Source organism: Rattus norvegicus, chromosome 9 (assembly GCF_036323735.1).
Source record: "Rattus norvegicus strain BN/NHsdMcwi chromosome 9, GRCr8, whole genome shotgun sequence".
Lineage (NCBI taxonomy): Eukaryota > Metazoa > Chordata > Mammalia > Rodentia > Muridae > Rattus > Rattus norvegicus.
This window is the reverse complement of record NC_086027.1, coordinates 82,923,777-82,938,796: the sequence shown is the minus strand read 5'-3', so window position 1 is coordinate 82,938,796 and position 15,020 is coordinate 82,923,777. Positions and strand designations below refer to the sequence as shown.

General features: G+C 48.9%; 1 long non-coding RNA gene across 1 annotated transcript; it reads left to right on the top strand.

Annotated features, from left to right (window-relative positions):
- Window positions 1–5,552: 5,552 nt before the first annotated feature.
- On the top strand, window positions 5,553–14,179 carry LOC134480593 (uncharacterized). The gene is made up of 2 exons (XR_010055032.1): window positions 5,553–11,042; window positions 14,086–14,179. It is a non-coding gene; the product is annotated as an uncharacterized LOC134480593 (long non-coding RNA).
- The last annotated feature ends 841 nt before the right edge of the window (window positions 14,180–15,020 follow it).

The window sequence follows — 15,020 nt, the reverse complement described above, 5'->3', positions numbered from 1 at the left end:
TAAGTCTGACCATGAACTTACAATTTCTTGCCTGCATCTTCCAAGTTCTGAGATTATAGGTGGACTTATTTCCATCTTTTCTAGTCTTCAAAAGAGTATTTTAGTACAACTCCGTTTCTAGCAGTTCAGAGCACAGCATGGCCCATTCCTAACAACATTGATGCGGTAAGGAACCAAATATGTTGTGTGTGCATGTGTGTACATATCCCATAGATAATGCACACCCAGACAGAATATCGCATATGTACACATATGCAAATGCACACAAACAGACATCATTTGCATTCATAAAGATGCAAATACATGACCATACAGGCACAAAACATGCATACATATGCAGGAAACAGATCCATACACACAGACACTCATAGACACACAGCACACACAGAGATGCACACATCAGAGGGGCATACAGGTGATGCAGCCCCTCGTGTGTGTCCATGTGGGTGTGTCCCTTCCCTTCAAGTGTCCTAGAGTCCAGCCATCTAGGACTCTGAGAAGGTTTCAGAGTTCCTTTCACTGAGCGATGCTGGAATGGACCGGTAAGCAGGATGTTGCTATGAAAGTTGAGCTTGGAGGTCGGGCTGTGGTGCTACAGATGAGATGACATGCTGGTTAGCCACGGGTCTGTCCAATTGACAGAATTAGAGTCATCTAAGGAGGGGGAACATAAGGTGAAGAACTTCTGAGAGAGAGAGAGAGAGAGAGAGAGCGCCGGCTCAGACCACAGTGGGTGGTGCTGGTGCCACCTGTGAACAATTTGTCCTGGTTTATATAAGGAACGGTCCAGTAAGCAGCACTCCTCCATGGCCTCTGTTTTAGTTCCTGCCTTGGGTTCCTGCCCTGATTTCCCTCCACGATAGACTATAAACTAAGCTGAGATAAACCCCTTCCTTTCCAAGTTGCTATTGGTCTTGGTGTTTTATCAGGGCAGCAGAGAGCAAACTGAGACAGCAGAAGTTCTGAGGAAGAGGGCAGAGCTGCGAACTGGCAGGGACGGAAGGAGTGTGTCAAACAGCCTCTGGTGTGAGGGAATCAGCCTGCTCTAAATGCCACACATGCTCTATGTGGGTTGAGACCATTGGGGAACACGTTTTCATGGTCCTAGGAACCCCCAACCATAACTTTATTCTAATTGCTACTTTATGACTGTAATTTTGCTCCTGAGCCTGGTCTCAGTTCCTAAGACCACTGGAGATATGTGTTTTCCAACCCACAGGCCGAGAACTGCCGCTCTATGGGATCTTCAAGCAGCTGTGAGGACCTGCTTGGAAAGAAAAGGGGTCCATGGAGGGAGGGGGGCTCTAGCAACCTCGCCCTGGGCCAGAGTGAAGGAGGCTCTGGAAGTGCTGTGCCTGTGTGGCTTCAGGCATAGCTGTGCGAGCTGTCACATCTAGTGTATGCAGATTGGCTGTTAACAGAGCCTCGATCAAAGCCTGTATCCCGCCAGCCCTAACAAGGTGGGTTCCACCGCCTGTCCAGAGTAGGCCAATGAAAAAAGACAAACTAAGAGTAAAAGCAATGGCCTCATTGGCAATTGAAAGAAAAAAAGAGGTGTGGGGACCTCAAGTCCAACTTCAGAGTTATGACCTGGGGCTTAGGTTGAAACAGGCATACGTGGACGAGGTGTCCCACGCATGCCCTGCCTCAGCTCTAGTCTTCAGGCAGCCGGACAGGTTGTCCGAACTCTATGAAAGTGAAGTCACTTTGCATGAGACAAGTTCTACCTCTGGCTGCCTCCAGACTCCAGGCCAGTCTGAGACTCTTATAGAGAAATTCCAAGATCTTGGGGGTCCATTGTCCCAGTAGTTTGGTAGCTGGAGGGAGGGGCACCCCAGTCTCTACTTAGGGTAACATCGTTCCTGCCTGGGCCTGAGACATCCTCCTCCGCCATGCAGTGTGACTTTTCTGGAAGGACACTGGCCTAAGAGCAGACATACTAGATTTGGTTCTAGCTTTGCTGGGCTCTCACGAGTGTGTCTACCTTTCCTGAGCCTCAGTTTCCTCATCTGCAGGACAGATATGTGCTGTCAGCCCGTGGGCTAAGACCACACACCATACGTGTGACCTGCTGCCTGCTATGCCCCTGTAGACCCCAAGAAACACATGGTACTGGGTCTGGCTGGGCCTCTGCTTCCTCCAGCCCCCTCCACCAGCTTTGTAGCCTTCGGGGAGATAGCAGCGAAGAGGCTGCAGACAGCTTACCAAGGAGTGATACCGATCTGAGTGGTTCTCGGACTCCGGACCACAGGTTACAGGGGTGTGGCGAAGCCGCCTCTGTGGCTCCAGTTTTTACGGGATCTGGAAGATTATCTCTTGGTCAACAGGACAGGATGTCCCGGCTCTGGGCCCTCCCTCAGCTTCTGTTCCTCCCCCTCCTAGCTTCCCAGGCCCTGCCCTCCCTGTATCCTGCACTTTCAATAATGAACCTGGTGGCAGGGGCAGCGTCCTGCTCAGCTGACCTGGCTAGCTGGGGTCATATGGAGCAGGGTCTGTGTGGGAGTCCTCAAGCAGGGCAAGGGCAGGGATCCTTGAGGGGGGTGAGAAACTTCCATGGAGGGGTGGGGGTGGGGGTGGGGGGATAGAGGAAGCCTGGGGCTGTGGAGATTCACAGAAGACTTCAGAACCATTTTGGGGGGTAAGTCGTCTTACTCTCCCAATTCAGTAGGTGTTTAGTGAAGCACCTACTGTGTGTAGGCACTGAGTTTGTCATCAAGCAGCATTCGAGGCTTGTTCCCGCTGTGGAACACTTTCCACACAATACAACATCGTCATCGACAAAGTGCGTCCTTGAGAACTGTGCGATCAAATATAACAACGAATACAACAACGAAATCGGAGACGGCAGAAACCTGACAGTGGCAGACTGGGCACACCTGGATGACACACAGACACGGCAATGCCATAGGCACCAGGGAGTTTGCAAGTGGGTCGGGCAGGTTTGGGGAGAGCAGAGGTGGCCCCAAGGGCATAGCTTGTCCCACAGTGGGAGTCCAGTTGTCTGGGTGAGGAGGGGGAGAGGGTTGTTCTAGACGGAGGGAGCTGTGAGTGCCAGGGGCAGAAAGGGCTGGAAGCATCCGGCCCTACGTACCTCCGTAGGTAGCAGCCTTTATACTGGAACTCGACATTAATTTGAAGTCAGGGCAGGATAGTGGTTAAAAGCACAGGTTGTGGGGTTTCCAGCTTGGCCTCCATTCCTACTAGGTGCCAGGCCTTTCTTCGTGCTTCCGTTTTCATATTTAAATGTAGGATATAGTACTTGTAAAGGGTGGCTATTGTAATTCAATGTTTTTCCTTCTAAAACCGTAACTGGGGCCTAGGGAGATGGCTCAGTGGGAAAGAGCATTTGCTCAGCAAGCTTGAGGACCTGAGTTCAAATCCCCAGGCCCCACACTAAAAGCTTGTGTTGCACTGTGTAACCCCAGCACTGAGAGGACCCTGGGAGCTTGCTAATCGGCCAGCCTAGCCAAAACAGTGTCCAAGCAAGATACTGTGTATTAAAGGAATAATGGGAGAGCCATAGCAGGAGAAGTCTAACACACTCCTCTAGCTTCTGCATGTGCTCAAGGGGGAAACACACTGGGACACACATGTTCATTCATCATACACACCTACCTTGCACACAATAATAATAATTTAAAATAAAAAAAGGTAATTATCATCTATCATCGGTATTTCTTTTTTTGGCCTCCTTTTCTTTCTCCTCATTAAACTCTTAAGTCCCTGAGGGCTTAAGCATTAGGGCAGTGCCTGGCAGATGGGATGCCCTCTCCTGGTGTACAGGCAGTGGATGTCTGCCTCGATCTGCATGGCCTAAGTGTGGAAACCTAACTGAGGCAGTGAGGGAATGAGGAGAAGACAGACACACAGACACGTGTACAGAAGAGCTGGGGCCAAGTGAGCTGCGCTAGCTATGAGGGACTATCACGAAGCTACTCTAACAACCAGAAACGTTAGCACATTTATTTATTTTTTTTTTTCCGGAGCTGGGGACCGAACCCAGGGCCTTGCGCTTCCTAGGTAAGCGCTCTACCACTGAGCTAAATCCCCAGCCCAGCTAAATCCCCAGCCCTAGCACATTTATTATGTACCACAGGGGGACAAGTTAGCTAGGCTTGGTAGGAGGTATTTTCGGGTAAGCAATCTCAGATGTAAAGGTTAGGGAGGAGGAAGCTGCACTTTTTTTTTTTTTGCACACACACACACACACACACACACACACACACACACACTCAGAGGTTTATTGTTTGTAAATACTTCTACTGGGACTGAAGAGAGCTTTGCCATTATGACCCTGACTAGAGGAAGGCTTCACCAATTTCCCATGGGGTTGAGGCACTGATCCTTGACATGCCTGTGCCCATGTCAAAAAGTCACGTTCATTCAGGATTTTATCTACTCTTTACAAGTTCCCTTAGGGCTTCTCTGACTCCCCACAAAGGCCTTCAAGGTTAATGTGGGCAGGGGAGTTGCATGGATGGGAGAGCAGGAGGCTTAGTCTCCGTGTGAGGAGTGAGCATTTACAGTACATAGAGGATGTGTTTGAAGGTCCTGAGTCAAGATGAAGGTAAGACCATCTTGCTATTGGCTGGGACGACTGGGCTGTCTACTCCAGCCTCTTTTGAACCCCAAGACTATATTAGATGTTGCAGAGGGCGATATATTAAATGTTATCTTGTTCATTACACAAAGGGACTTCAGGAAGCTGTGTATAGCTAAGGAGAGGGAAGCTAAGGAGAAGGAAGTCACTGGCCTAAGACTCCACCATTGGAACATGCTAAGAAATGGAACATAGTAGCTGCTAGCCAGGAGAGTAAAACTAAGAGCCCAAAGTTCCAGGCCAGCTGCGCTACAGAAAGCTAATAGCCACATTGACCACAGGCTGATAACCACATTGGTATCTTGGCTATAGGAGGTGAACCGATATTCTACTGATGCGGGGCTAATGGGATATTACAGTGATGTCATTTTAATGGTTTTGGATTTGCACCCGTGTATGTGTGTGTATATGTGTGTGTATGTGTGAGTGTTACTAGTAGAGGGTCTTGAGCATGATAATCAAGCCCTCTACTACTGACTATATCTCCTTTTAAAACTTTATTTTTGAAAGTCAGGGTGTGGGGAAGTAGAACCCAGGAAAATGGATGCACACACACCGATCACCCTGTAGGGGGCAGCAACAGTGCTGAGGTTGAAAGTGGAAAGAGAGACTTTGGGGCGTGGGACACTGGAATTAGGAATGAGAAGGGTCCAGGCTAGAGGGGAAACTGAGACATTACCAGACAGTATTGGGAGTGTGGCCTCCTTTCACAATGGTTGTCTCATTTGTGGAAGAACCCAAATTGGAGGCTTCAGAGACCATGGCCATGGCCATGCCCAGGCTCTGGGACACCCTGCCACTCCCTCTGTGTGAAGTACCAACTGGTTCAAGAACACACATGAGACTCTAGTTAGATCCCTAGGAGAAAAACCCTGGGCTGGTGGCAGGGCCAGCCGACCATTGCCACAGACACCACCAAACCCCAGGAGCAGGAGGCGGTTACCATGGACCTCAAATACGGGGGGGGGGGGTGGCGGCACGGGGGTGGTGGTGGAGGGGTGGGGAGGTGGGCGGGCGATGCCAGGGAAGCTCCGGTGTTGATGGGTGGTTTAAAAGCTGCAGAGTGGCCTCACTCACAGGCCCAACCTGAACAGAGAGATGATGGACACCTCAGGGGTGACATTTGGGGATTAGGAACAGGAAGACCAGGTGTACCTACCTGTTCCAAAGCTGTGGCTGTTTTTGCCCCGGGAAGTTCAGGTTCTTGCTGGGCTATTGTTTGTGGAAAAGAAACTGAGAGACAAAAAGACATGGGGCAAGCCATTAATGGTGGTTCATGCCTATAATACTAGCACACCGAAGGCTGAGGCAGGGGGATTGCTGTGAGTTAGAGGCCAGCTTGGAGGGGTACATGATGAGATCTTGCCCCAAAACACCAATAAAGAAAGGAAGGAAAGAAGGAAGGAAGGAAGGAAAGAAGGGAGAGAGGGAAGGCAAGGTTGGGCATTTGTGGGCTATGATGGCCTCTCATATCCAGGCATTGTAGAGGGTGGGTAAAAGCCAGAAGCAGGAACGTGGTATGTAAGAAGGAAGGTACAAAGGATCCTGTGAAGGAGACAGAGGCCTCAGGGAGGAGGAGGGCAACTCAGAGTACCTCAGAAGGTTAGAGTGGGTGGGGGAGAGGAAGCTGAGGAGTTCTTCTTTAGAAGGCAATGTCCAGCCCTACCTTTGGTGTAGTGGAACGCTTTCTAGGGGAAAGGTCTTTGGCATCTGACCACAGCAGCCATCTTTGTCCTTCTTTGGAGACAGACTGACAGTGAAGTGGAGGAGTGGTGGCTGAGGAGGCCATGTGTGTAACTTAGAGAAGCCTCTTATGCTCATAGAATCCTGGGACCAACTGAGGCAGGCTTGAGGCAGAGTCCAGTAGCCCAGCAGGCTCTCCAGGCTGCAGCCTGGCTGCTTATCAGAGTGTTTCTGAACAGCGTGTGTGTGTCCCTTTGCTTCCAGTTGACCACCTGGGCACAGGTTTCCCTGAGTATCCGTGGGAAGGAGGGCACAGATCTACCCTGGGTGGCTGTAGGAGCCACTACTCCGGAATAGATCTTTCCTTTTGCGGTGGCATCAGCAGGTGCCAGGAAGGACAGTGCCAGTCCTCCCGAGGCTAGGAACAGCAAAGCTCTGTTGCCACAGAGATAAGGGAAGTGAAGAGCAGGTACAGCCTTGTAACAGTGAGCAGTAGTGAGGACGGTTTAATTCCAGGGGGCCTCGGGCTCTGTGTGCTTGTGGTGATACTGCCAGCTGACTGCCCTTCCTCTTCTCCAGTTCCTCCTTGCGTCTCCTAACCCAGAATCCTAGACTGGATCTGGGAGGCGTTGGCTGGGCCAGGTAAAGGGAGCCAGCTAAGAAGACCCTAGAGATGGGGGGCTGGTTTTTATCTCCACAGAGGTTTGGAACCTGTAGGGAATGGCTGGCAAACTCCCACTTCCGCACCCTCCCCCGTATCCCCTTCCCCCGTCTCCGCATGCCAGCACCTCCGTCTTTTCCTGTCTGCTTCTCCCACTCTAGTCTTTGGGTCTGGGTCCGTGTTTCTCATTCATGCCTAGGTCTCCCAGGCAACCTTCCATAGCGCACACTGGAAGAGACATCAGTAGATCTGCTCCTGGCTACAGCTGCTGAGAGGGGAGAGTGGAGACCGCAGGGCTGTCCCTTCCAGGGATCTTCAGGAATAAGAAGGGATGGCTTTCAGAGTGCGGAGAACATCTGGAATGTTCAGACAGGGCTCAGAGTCTGAAGTCCTTTTCTCCTTTGGGCCCTCAAGTAAACAGCTGTTAACATTTTACAGCATATTCATGATCCTAAGGCGCCCTCCAGTGGCCAGCTAGGAAATTGCAGTTCGTTTAAGAGGAAGTAAAAGCGTACCCTTGATGAGCCAGTTCACACCAGGCACCAAACACACACACACACACACACAGACACACACACACACACACACACACACACACACACACACACAGACACACAGACACAGACACACACACACACACACACACACACACACACACACACACACACACACACACACACACCATTAAAAACAGGCTGGAAGCTGAGATAATTGGGTACATAGAGGTGTGGCCTCACTTCCTATTCCCAGTCTCAACTCGAGCCCCTTCAGCCTCCATGGCCAATCTGTGTGGGACTGGGCTGGAATCCACCTAGATGGTCAGTGATGGCAGGGGCCAGTGAGGAGCCCGGAATGGAGCTCAGTAGGAGGGGCCCTGGATAGGCAGTCAATGACTGGGGACACATATGTCCTCTTTACTGTGAATCTCTGGGTTCGTGTGGGTTTGTCTATGCTCAGCCCAGTGAGTGGCACTATTAGAAGGTGTGGCTCTGTTGGAGTAGGCGTGTCACCGTGGGTGTGGCTATAAAACCCTCATCCTAGCTGCCTGGAAGCCAGTACTCTGCTAGCAGCCTTCAGGTGAAGATGTAGAACTCTCGGCTCCTCCTGCACCACGCCTGCCTGGATGCTGCCATGTTCTTGCCTTGATGATAATGGACTGACCCTCTGAACCTGTAAGCCAGTCCCAGGTAATTGTTGTCCTTATAAGAGTTGTCTTGGTCATGGTGTCTGTTCACAGCAGTAAAACTCTAAGACGGCTGGTATCTCTGGTAATTCCTTCTAGCCCAGCATCGCCTGGACTGTGAGCCCACTTCCTGGACACACAAGATCTGTCTGTCCATCCTCCTGAAGCCCCTCTATGTCAAGCTGGCAAGGCAGACTGTGACTCTCCTATGGCAAACTGTAGTGTCATCGGGTTTCTCTGGAGCCTCCATGAGATTTGCCTCCCACTCCTCCCTCCACAGTGCCTCCTCAAGTGAGCATCCTTCTGGAGAAGTCTCTGTCTGCTTTCCTCTCTCCTGCTTTTCCAAGTCACTGACACTCAAGGAAGAAAGCAGGTCTGACCCTCTACTGTCCCTGCCCCTGCCCTGCAACCCCAAGCTCCTGCTGTGGCCAAGCTGTCCAAGTCTCTACAAAGGTGAGGCGGAATCTGATAGAAAAAAGCAACCATGTCTGTTCCCCCCTCGAGAGGCACAGCCGTGTTCTGCCTCGCAGGCAGTAGTTGTAAACTGAGGTGGGCATCCAAGCAGACAGCTCTCTGCATCACCCTGTGGTGACACCTTCCAGGGACACCTCCCCAGGCTCAGCTCCTATCATCTTCACGTTCTCACTCTGGTCTTCCCAGGTATTTGACCTCTCTGTGGCTCAGTGTTCTTGCTTGTAAAATGGACTAGTCTCGATGAGTGGACCAAGCTCCTAGGTGTGATGTAAACACCCTGCCTCGGTTTGTCTGTGGCATGCTGGGAAGTGGGGGGACTTATTTACTGATCTCCCTGCCACTCATATAAGATCTCACGTAAATATACAAACTTATATGTGACCTCACTAAAGTGACCATTCTTCCCCCAGTTCACAGAGAGGAAGGCCTAGATAGGTAAGTGACAATTCTGTTTAAGGGCTGGCTGAGGGTTTTGAACTTGGAATCTGAGTGCTTCCAAAAGCTTTGGACATCTAGAAAGGCATAGATGGGCTGGAGGCAGAACACGTGGAAGGCTGGAATGGAGAAGGGATACGTCCTATGGGCTCAGGAGAGTATGGAGGGGAGTGAGAGGCCAGGCAGCAAGGATGGCTTCTGAGGTCTTGGTAACCACCCTGTTTCCCTGCAAAGTGGGGCTTCTGACTGAAGCTTTGGGTGGTCCATAGATCAGGCCCAGGATTGAGCTGTACAAGAAAACAGCTTGTACCTTGGTAGCAGCAGCTGGAAGAACCTCCAAGATGGTACTGAGAAGCCAGCATCCCCCAGCACCAGGCTCTGGAGAATCTGGCGATGCTCTGGGTTCAGCAGGTGGACAAATCAGCAGGATGCCTGGGGAAGGAGAAGCTAGGGAGGTCGCTGTGTAAGCCCAAGTCTAGATCCTGAGTCCACAGCCACCAGAGGTGGCTTATTATCCAGACATAGCAAGTTCCTCTCCTTTGGAAAAGCAGAATGACTCTTGAACTTCCTCTCTTTCATCTAAACTGAAAGGAGCCAGTTTTCAGAGCTGTAGAGGCGTGGGAATGGGGACAGTTCCCTCTTGTGGCAATAGTTTGGTACTGCAACTGAGAAGCCAGAAGCAAGCTTGTGATGCGTCAGGCTCTCTTTAGCGTGCAGCATCTAGGAGCAGAGGGTAGGGCTTGCATAGACACTGCCTTTATGACTCACTACAATAAGAGCGGTTTCCTCTGGAGACTATCGGGGTACCAGGCAACCAATGAGAGCAGCAAAGGGCACATGCTGGCTCCTGGCATGAGCCAACCCTGTGCCAGCATCCCAGGATATGAGATGAAGAGGTTATGTCCCATGCCCTCCACCACCAATGCAAGAGTCAGCAAAGAACAACAGTGCCCCTGTCACAATGGGCATGCAGTGTTCCAGCCACTGTCATTTCTCCCTCAGGTGTGGCTTCTGAACATTCCTGGGTTATTGGTGTCACCATTGCACTCAGGGTTATCATGCTACAGAGGCTGAGGTGATTAGATGTCATGTCTGGGTAGGATTTATTTTCCAAGACAGGGTTACTCTCTGCAGCCCTGGCTGTCTTGGAACTCACTCTATAGATCAGACTGGCCTTGCACTCAGAGATCCATCTTCTGCCCAGGGAGGGCTTTCATTTTCTTCCTTCCCTTCCTAGCCTCTGGGACTGGGAATGCTAGTTCTCAAGGAGGCAGCTTGCAGATCAGATCCTGCAAGGGTCTGTTGGTCCTGTGTGCAAACTGCAAGGTGTCTTCAGCAATAGGGACTCACCTGCCACTTCTGAGGGGCAACCAAGAACGACAGGGGCCTATAAGGTTTTGGGAGTCTCTCGGCAGCCTTAAGCAACGACTCAAAAGAGGAGTCCTCGTGTCTGCTGCTTTGGCTTTTGTTAGATAGTCTATGGCTTCTGTGAGAGCGCTGTCAGCTCAGATGGGAAAATGTCATTAAGCTATACATGTATATACAGACTTAGATGTATTATCAGTAATTATCAGTAATAGATAATATTGGTATTTTTTAGGCAGATAGTTAATAGTTTAACTCCTTGTGATTATTCCTTACATCTTTGTTGTTATTTTGCCGCCCTTTCCCCTTCTATATTTCTACCCTTCCTCCTGTTTGTCCACCTTCCTCCCCCCAGATCACTACTATTCTCCCGTCACTGTCCACCCCTCCTGCCATGGTCCCCCTTTTACTTTTCTAGTTTCTGAAGTTACTGGAGAAATGAAAGCGGCTGCCAGCTGTGCCAGCACAGAGTCCGAGGCCAGCCAGGAACTAACACAGAGAAGCCCTGTCTCCAAAACAAGATCAAGCGCAAATAGAATGGCTAGGAAACATCCCAAAATATGGTCAGCATCCCTGGCAGTCAGAGAAATGCTAATCAAAACAACTCTGAGATTTTACTCCAGTCAGAAAGGCAAAGACTGGTAAGACATCTGATAATCAATGGTGGATTGGGGATGTAGGGGAAAGGGAACCCTCATTCACCACTGGTCAGATTGCAAACAGGTCCAGGTGCCCTGGAAATCAGTGTGGAGAATGCTTAAAAAGAAAAAAAAATAATTCTACCCTGTGACCCAGCTATTCCATGCCTTAGCGAATGCACAAAGGAGTCAATCTCGCTCCACAGATGATTGCACAGCCAAGTTCACCACCCCTCTGTTCACGACAGCTAGGAGGTGTGAACAGCCTAAATGTCCTCCAAATGGCGGATGGAGAGTGAAATATACATATACACCACAGAATACTATTTAGCCATAAAGAAAAATAAAATTTGTGAAATCTGCGGGTAAATAGATGGAATTAGAAAAGATCACACCGAGGGAGGTGACCCAGACGCAGAAAGACAAATGTCGCATACTCTCTCTAACCTGATGGTCCTAGCCCCAAATGTCCAGTGGTGAGAACTAACCTGGAGTAACTTCAGAAGCCAGGAGGGTAACAGACTTAAAATGATTTATTTATATTTCATGTATATGAGCGTTTTTTCCTGCACACATATATGTGTACCATGTGTGCACCTAGTGCTTACAGAAGTCGCAAGAGGGCTTCAGAACTCTCAGATCTGAAGTTATAGGTGACTGTGAAATGCCATGTGGGTGCTAAGAATCAAACCCACGTCCTCTGAAGAGCAGCAGGTGCTCTTAACTGATGACCCATCTCTCCAGGTCCATGGGTACCTTTCTTCAGGGTTCCCTGCAGAGCATCTGAACCTGCAACGTATTATCTGACCTCATGGGCTTTTCTCCAAAATCTTGATGGAAGCCTCCATGACTCAATAACCCTTTCATTCTGCATGTCGGTAAAATGTAGATGATGCTAAGTTCTGTCACCAGCTCACACAGTAGTTGGGCCTCCTTGGACTGTGGCTCCAGGGACTTTGAGTGCCTGGAAAACTGAACCTGGGAATCACAATCCTGGGGGGATGTGCAGAAGGCCATATGGGTATTCATTTTTGTTTTTAAAGAAAGTATCTTCGGAATTGTCATTTAATTTTTTTCTTAAGACTTCTGGAGGGAGTGTAGAGATGATTCCATGGTTATAATCAATGTTCATTCTTCCAAAGGAGCAGGGTTCAAACTCCACCACCCACATGGCATCCCATAACCATCTCTAACTCCAGTTCCAGGAGACTGGGTGCCCTCTTCTAGTTTCTTTAGGCGAGTGGATGGGATTAGAAAAGATCATAAGTTAGGTAACCAGACCCAGAAAGGCAAATGTCACAGGGTGCACACATATATGCTGTCAGGACATCCATGTACACAAAATAAAAGAAATAAAGATCTTGACTATTTTATTTTTGAAATTAAAATATAATAGAATCCTTTCCCCCTTTCTCCTTTTCCCCAACAACCCTCTCATGTAGACGTTCTCTCTCTCTCTCTCTCTCTCTCTCTCTCTCTCTCTCTCTCTCTCTCTCTCTCTCTCTCTCTCTCTCCCTCTCTAATTCATAGCCTCTGATCCCCTTTCAGTTACTGTAACACACACAATTCTAAATATAGAAAACATTAAACAAACCTACTCAGTCCATACAATGTTACTTACATGTATGTATCAGGGATGACCTTTTGGTATTGGATAGCCAATTGGTGTGCTCTTCCCAGGGGAGGACCATTTCTTCCCCTCTCTCTCAGCGTTCCTTAGTTGCCTGTGGTTCTTTGATTAGGGTTGGAGCCCCAGGAGACTTCCCCTGTCCATGCTGTTGCTGTCCTTGCTCAGATCTCATTGCATAGCTTTTTAAAAAGTGAATTTTATCCTTCGCATGTCTCTTTATTTCCTTCCATTTAGAATATGATTGCTAAAATATTGATGTAGGTGAGCCCAGTAAGAGAACTGTGGGCCATTCTCTTAGCACCCATTGCCCTGAGGGAGCTTTGCCTATCTGATGTCAAGGTTTGCTTGTGATTCGCTTTCCCACACCACAGTCCTGTTTCTGGATGGTTAGAGTCAGAGATTCTTCAGTCATTTTTCTGCTATAATGGATGAGAATCAGGTCACTTGTTGTTTTGTTTATGTTCTCAGGTAATAGTCTATCACTGAAGGAAGTCAGGACATGAACTCAAACAGGGCAGGAAGCTGGAGCAGGAGCTGAGGCCATGGAGGGTGCTGCTTACTGGCCTGCTCATCATGGCTTGCTCAGCCTGCTTTCTGAAAGCACCCAGGACCTCCTGCCTTGGGGTGACACTGCCCACATTGGTGGGTCCTTCCCCTTAATCAATAAGCAAGGAAATACAACACAGGCTTGCCCACAAGCCAGATGTAGTGGAGGCATTTTGTCAGTCAAGGTCTCTCTTCCAAAATTACTCTAGTTATGTCACGTTTATTCACATAAGACTAACTAGCACAACATCCTGCCAATATAATTACTTTCCATTTTCTTCTTTGTTTATTGTATGACTGTAAAGGATTTTTATTTCTTGGGTACACAATCTATAAAATTACATCTTGGAGTCTCCATTTTGTAAGTTGAGGATAGCAAGGCTCATTTGTTTTCCTTGCTTTCTCCCTTTCACACATCCAATTTAAAGCATGCTTTTGCTTGCCACATTTGTTAGAGTAAAAACAGATGCTCAAAGGAATACATTACAAACAACATAACAGTTATCGATTGCTCACAAAGCAGGCCTGGGGATGGATAGCTCATCGGGTCATCCATTGATTTTACCCAATGGAAGCTTTCTGAATTTCACCACAAATCAATGTGGTCTCTGTGATGCTTATAGTGGTTTGAATATGCTTGGCCCATGAGAAGTGGCACTATTAGGGGATGTGGCCTTATCGGAGGGGGTGTGGCTTTGTTAGAAGACTTGTGTCACTGTGGGAGTGGGCTTTAAGGTCCCCTAGTGCTCAAGCTCCACCCAGGGTGGGATCAGAGCCTCCTTCTAGCTGCCTAAGGAACACAGACCGTCCTCCTGGATGCTTGCAGAAGACAGTCTCCTTGTGACTACTTTTGGATCTTGTCTCCTCCAGGACCATATCTGTCTGCACAATGCCATGCTTCCCACCATGATGATAGTGGACTGGACTGTGAGTCTGCCCCAATTAAATGTTTGCCTTTATAAGAGTTGCCTTGGTTATGGTGTCTATTCACAGCAATAAAACCCTAAGACAATGGTCATCAGCTTCCTCTAGAGGGAAAGGCAGGAGAACAGGGACAAGGGTCCAGAGGAGAGGACTGTGGGCCAGTCTTGTCGCCTCACTGATCTTTGGTTAGAATTCAGTGACATAACTACACTACTAAAAGGGAGTATGGGATATGTAGTCTACTTAGTGCTCAAGAAGAAAAGAAAAACAGCTTTGGTTAGAGATGACCAGTTTCTGTCATATTTATATGCTCAAATTTGATTTATTTATGTTCTCTCTGATAGATTATTGACAGATTGACTCTAAAAGCTAGAAATCAGTTTCCAGGGCTGTATTAATGAAGTCGTCTGGTTAGGATTCTGGTGTAGAATAAAGCTCACTGTAGCTATTTTAAGAAAGATCTATGGCTCAGATGTTATCCCCAAAGTCACATTTTGGTGTCTAAACACCAGTGGGGTGGCTTGAGAGATGAAATGTGAGAAGTGTTGGGGGATGGTTTTGTGCACTGTGGATTCAGATCCGGGTCTCTGTGCCCAGAGATCTGGTTGCAGGCTGGATGTCATCACCTTTGATTGGTTAATGAAGAGTTGATTATCCAATAGCTGGGCAGAGGAGTGACAAGGCAGGACTTCCAATCCTGTTCAGGGGGTCCCAGAGGGCAGAGAGAGATAGAGAGATAGAGAGATAGATAGGGAGAGAGAGAGAGAGAGAGAGAGAGAGAGAGAGAGAGAGAGAGAGCGTGCAGAAGGATTCATCATGAGGTTGTAATGAGAGAGCAGCCATGAGGACACACATGGACCAGAGCGAGTCAGGGCAAGACT